This window comes from Poecilia latipinna, unplaced genomic scaffold (genome assembly GCF_001443285.1).
Source record: "Poecilia latipinna isolate Pla-1442-1.1 unplaced genomic scaffold, P_latipinna-1.0 Scaffold281, whole genome shotgun sequence".
NCBI lineage: Eukaryota > Metazoa > Chordata > Actinopteri > Cyprinodontiformes > Poeciliidae > Poecilia > Poecilia latipinna.
In genome coordinates, this window is record NW_015112897.1 from 111,221 (window position 1) to 120,013 (window position 8,793).

Consider the following 8,793-nt stretch of genomic DNA (forward strand, 5'->3'; position numbering starts at 1 on the left):
TATATATATATATATATATATATATATATATATATAGTTTTCTATTTAATTAATAAGGCATATTATAACTGGGTAAATGAATAAATGGAATTCGACTGTAACAGAAACACACGTTTTACATCAGTTCATAAACAACAACAGAATAAAAACATACAAAAAATACAACTGAACTCTGAACTAAAAATGTAGTATTAGTCTGTAGAGTCCCTGCACCTGTTACTGTGTGGCTTTATTTAGTAAAACTTATTCAAAAAGTGCAGTAGTAACAATTTCTCACTGGTTATTCACAAACAAGTATTTAATTAGAAATATCAGACATTCTAAGTATGGAGACTGTAATAAACTTTCGTTCATTTTTTTAAAAAGAACAGGAGACTTTAGATTCCCTGATTTTTCACTGAACCCTCAAACCCTTACTCAACTCCTTGTCACTTAAAGTAATCCTACATAAAAAGTCTGAACTATACATTTGCTACAAAACTGTTATTTTCCATTTGATAAACTCATGTTCAGCAGAGTGTAACTCAGTATTAAAAAAAAAACAAATAAAAGAAAACATGTTTTATGAAAAATGAGTTTTGTTTGTTTGCTGTCACAGTTCAAGAAATCACAGCAGAAGATTAATTGGTTTCACTTTTATTTAATCAGTCACTTGATTTAATCGCTCCCATCAACACTCAGCAACTGAACTGGAGGTTTAGACACAGCATCACATTTAAAATGCACTTCAGCTTAAGAGGGACTAACAGGCTATAGATGCGGAAATAAATGTAGGTCAGCAGATTTCTTGATTTTAGCAGACGTATTTTATAAATAAAAAAAAACAGCAAAGAAGATGAATATTTCTGCGTAAGTAGGAGATATACAGGTTCTGGAACCACGATACACATTTTACAGGTCAACACGCTTCTCTGCATGGTTTGTTACAACCATCTCTATATGTGTGAGAGTGTCTTCATATTGCTTGACTTGTTTGGCTTCATTCTGAAACTTTTCTTTCATAAAAGCTTGTCTTTTTGCCAGGAATCTTCTCATGTCCTCCAATTCTTCAGTGGGATATCCATAACTTGAAAACTGATAAAGAATTTCATCCTCAATGTTTAGGATATCCATAGTTTCTTCAACGAATAAAGTAAGTAGGGCCGAGTCCACCTGGTTGCTAAGCTGAAATAAATAGAAAAAAATAAAATAAATACTTAATTGTGCATGCCATGAATTTATAAAGATTTGCGTGGTGTATTTTTATTTTTTTACTTTTCTCATTTCTGCATCTTCTCGTAGCGTCTGAATATTTTCCTTAATCTTTTGCTGAAATTCCAGAGAGGAAAAATACAAACATTTACATCAAAAGTACGGTAAATAGGGGCAAAAAACAACAAGTGTGCATTATAAAAGTTTGATTTTCCTCTAATTTAAAAATAAGAACCAACATACCAATGCTCTCTCGCTTATCCATGAACTTGCAGGACAGAGCAGGATGAGCAGAGCAATCAGGAAGACAAAGTTTTTATATTTCCTGAGTCCAACCTCTCCTCTGCTTCTGAACGAGGTTGACGCTGTCATCACGGCTCTGAGGTTTATTCTGAAACAAAAATGGTTAAAAATATATATTTGATAGTCAGGTCAGAGGTAAGGCATTTATTTTATGATATTTCAATCTGCAGATAGTACAAGACAAATTTTTATACCAGTTTGTTAAATGGGAGTTTAATCATACCTTGTGTTGGAGAGAGAGAGAGAGAGAGAGAGCTGCTCTACTGGTGACAGAAATGAAAGGAAGGACAATAAATGCTTTATACTTGGATTGTCACACACACACAAACACACACACCCACCCCCTTAGCATGTGATTGGATAGTCAGCACAGTTCTGCTTTTTGAAGTTTCACTTTAAAGGGACGAAAAACACACAAGAATAAAAAAGTAAACTGAGAACTAGAAAACAACAGAAACTTATCCAAATTACATTAAGATGTTTTTGTAGCCGGAGTACATTTGACGTTTTACAGAAACTAAATTCTTGGCTTTAAAACAAACTGAACTGAAAGTTAGTGGAACATGTCGGTGCAGGTAAAGTACGAACGCTGCAGGATGTGAAATGTTTGTGTCAGAGCTCTACAATAATTTATCCTCTGCTTTTTGTGTGGGTAAGAAATTCTTTAATTTATGGTGGTTGTGATTCCCCAAAATGAATGTTTTGTGTTTGTATCTTATTGGTTGTAAAACTAAATAAATCTTCAAGTGTCTGGTTATTAAGGCTTTAATGCTTTTTATAGTTTCAGATGCAAGTGTCCTGCTGTGTTTAGTTTGGCTGAATAAACAGTTTCTATTTTCTCTAAGACTAAACAAACTTACAGCGGGTCTTATAAGAGCAAAGTAACTACTTTAATTTTCTGTTTGTCTCTTATAGCCAGTCGTATGTGACCGAGCTGGATGCAGGTTTCAGGTGTGTTTTTCTTGCTCACAGTTCTTCCCTTCCTTCATATTACAGCTCACGTGACTTGTCTTTTTGCTTTCAATTTTAAAAACACCTGTGTTGTGTTGTTTTCTCCTATCATTCATTCAGTCCATCTTTGATTCACCCACAGGTAGAATCTCTAAATCTGGAAAGACATCATTTTTAATTAAGTTTTAAAAACCTGAACTCATCACAGTTTGTGGGTTTTCTTGACTTCTTAAAGTATTTCAATCCCAGAAATAATGGCTGAAGCAGGACAGAGACTGGAGGCTCTGAGCTTCAACAAAAACCTTTTCCGAATCGTTTCGCTGCTGATTCTGGTTCACGTCGGACTGTCACAGGACTTTCAAACTGAGCAACTGGTAAAATGACTTTTACATGTTCTGACATGTTGTGGTTCATGTTTAACACCTAGATAGTTGTAAATGAGTAATTACTGTGTTTCTTGTGAATTCTAGCACAAGATTATGAATGGCATAAAGAAAACAACAGAAGGAGTCAGAATCCTTGTAAGTCTTTTTGCTGACATGCTCTCTGAGAAAATCTCTATATTACATAAAAAGCAAACAGAGCTCAACTGATAAAGTTATTTTTTCATTATTAGATGGAAAGTGAAACTGGTACTGAATTTATTTTAACACTTTTGGACGAAGCAAACTTTGTGGCAAACAAGAAGCAGCTTGTAAGTGATTTGGTTTTATTTTGTCAAAAGTTAAAACAACGACAACAGCATTTCCTAAACACACAATATCTAACCAGTTTTCATTTCCACATTTTTCCTCTGGTCAATTACAGAAATTATTTCAGCAGTATCTTCAGGAAGCTGTGGATGAAGCGTACAGACAGAAGGTGTGTCAGTCTGCCTTTATATCACTCAGATATTAGCCATTTCTAAGAGATTAATAAAATATGTTAAAACTGAAACTATCTAAATGTTTGATTTTTAATCCTACAGGTAGAAAAAATAGCTGAATCTACAGTATATGGACAACAGTTTCATATGATGGTCCTAGAATATTTAGCTAAAAGGCAGCAAGTGAAAACTCCATCAGATCCACTGCTGGGCAGACTGGACCAGATGTTTGAGATACTTAGGAATTACTTGGAGTTGAACAAAAGCGTATATACAGGGGAGACAAAGGAAACAGAGACCAAACTGGAGTATGTGTTGAAGAGTTTAAAATCCCAGTAAAACATTCATTTTCCTGTTGGAGTGATGATAATTCTCCTGTTGCTGTTGCTTTGCGTAGTAGCAGTGTATAAGGTATGTTACCGGATATTTACTTGGATAATAGGAATATTTTAAGATAAATACACATGGAGAACTTGAATGTTTTCAGTTTGGGAACATTGTTTGGGTCTGTTAAACTGTTTTACTTTTTCTTTTTTACTTATTCATATTTCTTTAATCAATGCTCTGTTTCAAGCCTGGATTATCAAATTGTGTTTTTCTGGGAGAGGTCATTATTTTTGTTGCCATGCCAACCGCATTTCAAAAAATTAATAACAATAATGCTTGATGTGATTTTTATGGTGTTTCTTTCTTCTTATACTTTAACTTTCTGAGTCCACAATTGCAATAAGTCGTGAATTTTAAAGCATAAAGTGTAATCTAAGGTTTTATTGTAGATCAGAAGATCGTTGCAGGTCTCATTCATTCATTCATTCATTCATTCATTCATTCATTCATTCATTCATTCATTCATCTTCTGCCCCATGAGGGTGAAAATGTGCTCATTAAATACATGTGTAACTCCCAATAGAGTTTGAATAAAATCACTGAAAAAGGAATGTTGCTTATACTTTTATTTCATCAATAACTGCATTACAGCATCTCATTTAAAATCTATTTCAGCATAAGAATTATTTACCAGTTTAACAAGGTCTTTTTATTATAGCTCACCTCTTTTTTATTATTCTTTTAAAAGCAATAAAACTGATTCAGACATTTTATCAGAACCGTTTTCTTAAACACAACAAATAGACACCAGGTAGATTTATAGCCCTGGGTAATCAGGTCTCCCAGGTGTAAATGTTCTGGAACCATGATACACATTTTACAACTCATCATGCTCCTCCGCTAAGTTTGCTACAAATGTCTCCAAACGCACCAGTGTGTCTTCATATTGCTTGACTTGTTTGGCTTCATTCTGAAACTTTTTTTGCATAACATCCTGGCTGTCCACCAGGTATCTCTTCAGGTCCTTTAGTTGTTCAATGGGAAACTGAAACGTTGGTAACGGACTCTTAAGAAGTTCAGCTGAAAGGTCTGTAACATGTGTAACTTCTTCAAGGAGCAAAGTCAGCAGCGCCGTGTCCACCTTGTTGTCAAGCTGAAACAAACAAAGCAATTAATTAATTGAGGCACTCCATGACTTTATAAAGTTTTATACTGTTTTTTTTGTTTTTGTTTTTTTACTTTTCTCATCGCTGCATCTTCTTGTAGATTCTGAATATTTTCCTTCATTTTTTGCTGAAAATCAGGAGAGGAAAGATACAAACATTTATAATAGAAGTAAGATAACTAGGCGGAAAAACAACAATTATAAACTTTTTAAAACTATGATTTTCCTCTCATTTAAAAATAAGAACAAACATACCAGTTCCTTGTTGCTTATCAATGAACTTGCAGGACAGAGCAGGAGGAGCAGAGTAATCAGGAAGACAAAGTTTTTATATTTCCTGAGCCCAACCTCTCCTCTGCTTCTGAACGAGGACGACGCTGTCATCACGGCTCTGAGGTTTATTCTGAAACAAAAATGTTTAAAAATGTATTTATTTGACAGAGAGTCAGGTCAGAGGTAAGACATTTATGTTATATTTCCTGTTGCAGAAAGTATGTGACAAAAGTTTTGTACCAGTTTGTTAAATGGGAGTTTAATCATACCTTGTGTAGGAGAGAGAGAGAGAGAGAGCTGCTCTACTGGTGATAGAAATGAAAGGAAAGACAATAAATGGTTTAAATATACTTGGATTGTCACACACACACACACACACACCCATAGCACGTGATTGGATGACAGCACAGTTCTGCTCGTTTCAGTTTCACTTTAAAGTGACAACGCTACTTAATCCACACATGAAAAACACAAAGAAGAAAAAAGTAAACTGAGGCAGCTAGAAAACAGAAACTTATCCAAATTACATTAAGATGTTTTGGTAACTATAGCATATTTGAAATTTTACAGAAACTAAATTTTTGGCTTTGCAAACAAACTGAACCACCGACTCAGGAAATGCAGCTCAGAAAAATGTTTACAGAAGGTGCTGGAACCTGTTGGTGCAAGTAAACCGTGAACGCTGCAGGATATGGAAAGTTTGTCAGAGCGCTACAATAATTGTTCCTCTGCCTGTGTGTGCAGTAAACAAAATAACAGCAAAGAAAATGTAATGCTAAGAGCTATTGTATTAATAGTGCATTTATAGGGGAGGCAACTTAACCTGAACATGAGAGACAGAAACCTGGAAACGTAAAAATGTCTTTTTCTGGTGTTGCTAAGGTTCATTTTGCTTTGGTTTTAAACAGCAGGTCTAACTTTGCCACCATTATTTACAGAATGATTAATGCATGCATGTGCAATATTAGTGCAAGATTCCCTTTCACTCCATGTCTTTTAGCATTTCACCGACTTGAACCATTTTTAAAAGTCATCATACGCTTCATAGGTTAACATCAGTAAACGTCAGGTTTTTTTTTTTAAGTCTGCGAAAAGCAAAAAAGTCTAAATCCTATTGAAGAACGTACGTGCCAGTAAATGTAAGCAAATATAATAAACAAGAAAAACAGCCACGGGTTTCTGTTTCACGTTTGTGATGCTTCCTTTGTTTCATTTTCACAGAGGACGAGCAGCTGAGCAGAGAGGTCTGCCACAGCAAGGCGAGGAAAGGAACCTTTAATGAACCAACTGCGTAGCTTCTCAAACTGCAAAAAGGTACGATAAACATTGAATATGTATTTGTGTTTGTAATGGTTTCTTTTATCATTCAGCATTTCAACTGAAACACTGACGGCAGCTGATCTCTGATCTAGAAGCAGATCAATGGCTGTCTTAAGAGTTAAAGCCGTTTTCCTCCTGTTCGTTCTGCTGACTCTGCTCTGCCCTGCAAGTTCTTGGATTGAGGACGACGACCTCGTAAACTTTTTTTTTAATTAAAATAAACAAGCAATTTGAAATACATTTTGATGTGAAACAAATCTTTAACACATACTTTGTTGGTTTGTTGTGTTAAATATTCTACTTTGATTTTAAATGTATCTTAATAATCACTCAATTTGCAGAAAGTTATAAGAAGAGACATTCAGAAACTGCAACGTGATGCTGCCAGGAGAAAAGTAAGTAAAACAACTTTAAAAAAAAAAAATCAGCTCTTTTAATGTTACCTTGTTTAAAATGCTGCTATGTTTTTATTTTTCATGCAGGCAATTAACACAGTTGACCTTAATTTCATTCCTGGGATCATAGATGATGTCACACAGTTAATGGACAGTTTGGTGGAAATGCTGAGGGGAACTGTGCCAAATTTTTTGCTAAGAATCATAAGAGAGATAATCGACTTCCTGGAGGAAATGAAAGGTTTTGCTATTAAAGAGCTGCTGAATCAAGCTGCAAATATCAAGAACAGCACAGAGAAGCTGACACAACTGGAAACTCTTGTGACAAACCTAGCAGAGAAAAGAAATATATGTTTTATTCTGTCTCTGCTCTGACTTACTGAAGTGATTTCTCTTTTATAAAATCATCATGTATTCTTGACAATTACCAACAATAAATTCTGTCTAACTCCAGTTTCATGTTTCTTTGTCTTCACACTTCAACAATCCTAATGCAACAATAAATCACTAAACCACACAAGCTGCTTACATATTGAGATGCCGGTTAAAAGATCTATAGTTACTTTCTCAAAACGGTGCGATACAATGAGTTACATTTAAATAATGGAGAAAAGTTCATGAAATGAAGCAGAGTTGAAGTGGTGAAAAATTAGTAGTTTGCAAAAAAAAAAAAAATTGTTATTCAGAAAAACAGTTTTCAGATTACAGGATGGAGGGACACAGAGTAATAAAAAGTAATTTATTTGCTTCTTTTCCCAAAAGATCCTGAATGTTGCACAAGTCTTAATACAGCATTTATACATTAGAACAAAGAAGAAATGACTTCCAAACAATCCATTTTGTTTTTATTTAGGGTTTTAACTCATCTACCTACACAGTGAATCATTAAAGAACATCAAACAGTTAAAAACAAAGAAAAAAGTTTTAAAATCTAGAAATTGTATGTCTTCATGTATCAAGTTATAAAATACTGTTATAAAATTAACTTAAACATGATTTACTCAGTAAAACATTAAGCCAATCTAACCAGAGGACAGGAAGCTGTCACAGCTCATCATGTAGGTCCTGTTGGGATATTAAAATGTCTGAAATGTGATCCAGAGTTTCTTCAGTGTGCGTTGCTCCTTCAGCAAAGGCCCGCTGTCTCAGCTCTAAGAAGGCCTTCACTCTTCTCATGGTGCGCTCCACCACTACCAGCAGTCGTCTTGCTGTTGGGTCTGTTTTTGATCCCCGTTTCACCATTTCCAGACTGGGATTCAGCTCCTTTATCTTGTCATTGAACTGGTCAATAGAGGCTGCAATTCTGTACTTCATTTCAGTCTGTAGGAAGACAAAAGAAGTCAGATGGTTTTACAGTAAGTAGTCTGATAGCCTCATGAAGCTAACATAACCCACCTCTTGTTCAAACGCTTCGTTCACCGCTTTCCTGAGGGTCTGCTTGAATACCTCCTGAAATTTACCAGACAACGAATATTTGAGATAATGCATAAAAAAATAACTTACATTGGTGCAACAAACCCTGTTTACAGTTAGTAAGAATAAGGAATTTGGAAAGAACTGAGACTTAACAGTTGTAAATCATATATACACACATAATAAGCAATGTAGTTCTTATACAGAAACGAGTCACAAGGGTTATTATTCAGCCTAGTTACTATTATACAAATCCAATGTTTATTTAATCAGATCATGATCATAAAATGTTATGATTTGGTTCATTACAAAACAATGCAAGTTACAAAGCAACAATTTTTTTAAAAGAAAAAAGGTATTTTGCTGTCTGACTCAATTTATGGAAAGTTGAAAGGATGGAGACCGTGTAGGTTTTCAAATAAAATGTTTTAATGAGTGAATCAAATCAAATCTAAGGATGAGTGGCCACTGATCAGAAAGATTCACAAAATGTACACATGGCTTTCAACTAAACTGTTTACATAATTCATTTAAATAAGTATTTACCAGCTCTTCCTCGGTTTTCAGTGACCTCGTGTGGCAATAGCAGT

The 8,793-nt window shown here is 34.7% G+C and overlaps 1 long non-coding RNA gene across 2 annotated transcripts; it reads left to right on the forward strand.

Moving 5' to 3' along the window:
- The first annotated feature begins 6,303 nt into the window (after positions 1-6,303).
- LOC106948280 (uncharacterized) lies at positions 6,304-7,337 on the forward strand. Of its 2 annotated transcripts, none has more exons than XR_001425141.1 (4): positions 6,304-6,389; positions 6,488-6,590; positions 6,737-6,790; positions 6,878-7,337. It is a non-coding gene; the product is annotated as an uncharacterized LOC106948280 (long non-coding RNA). The 2 variants fall into 2 exon arrangements; XR_001425142.1 differs by having other exon boundaries at positions 6,311-6,389; positions 6,491-6,590.
- The last annotated feature ends 1,456 nt before the right edge of the window (positions 7,338-8,793 follow it).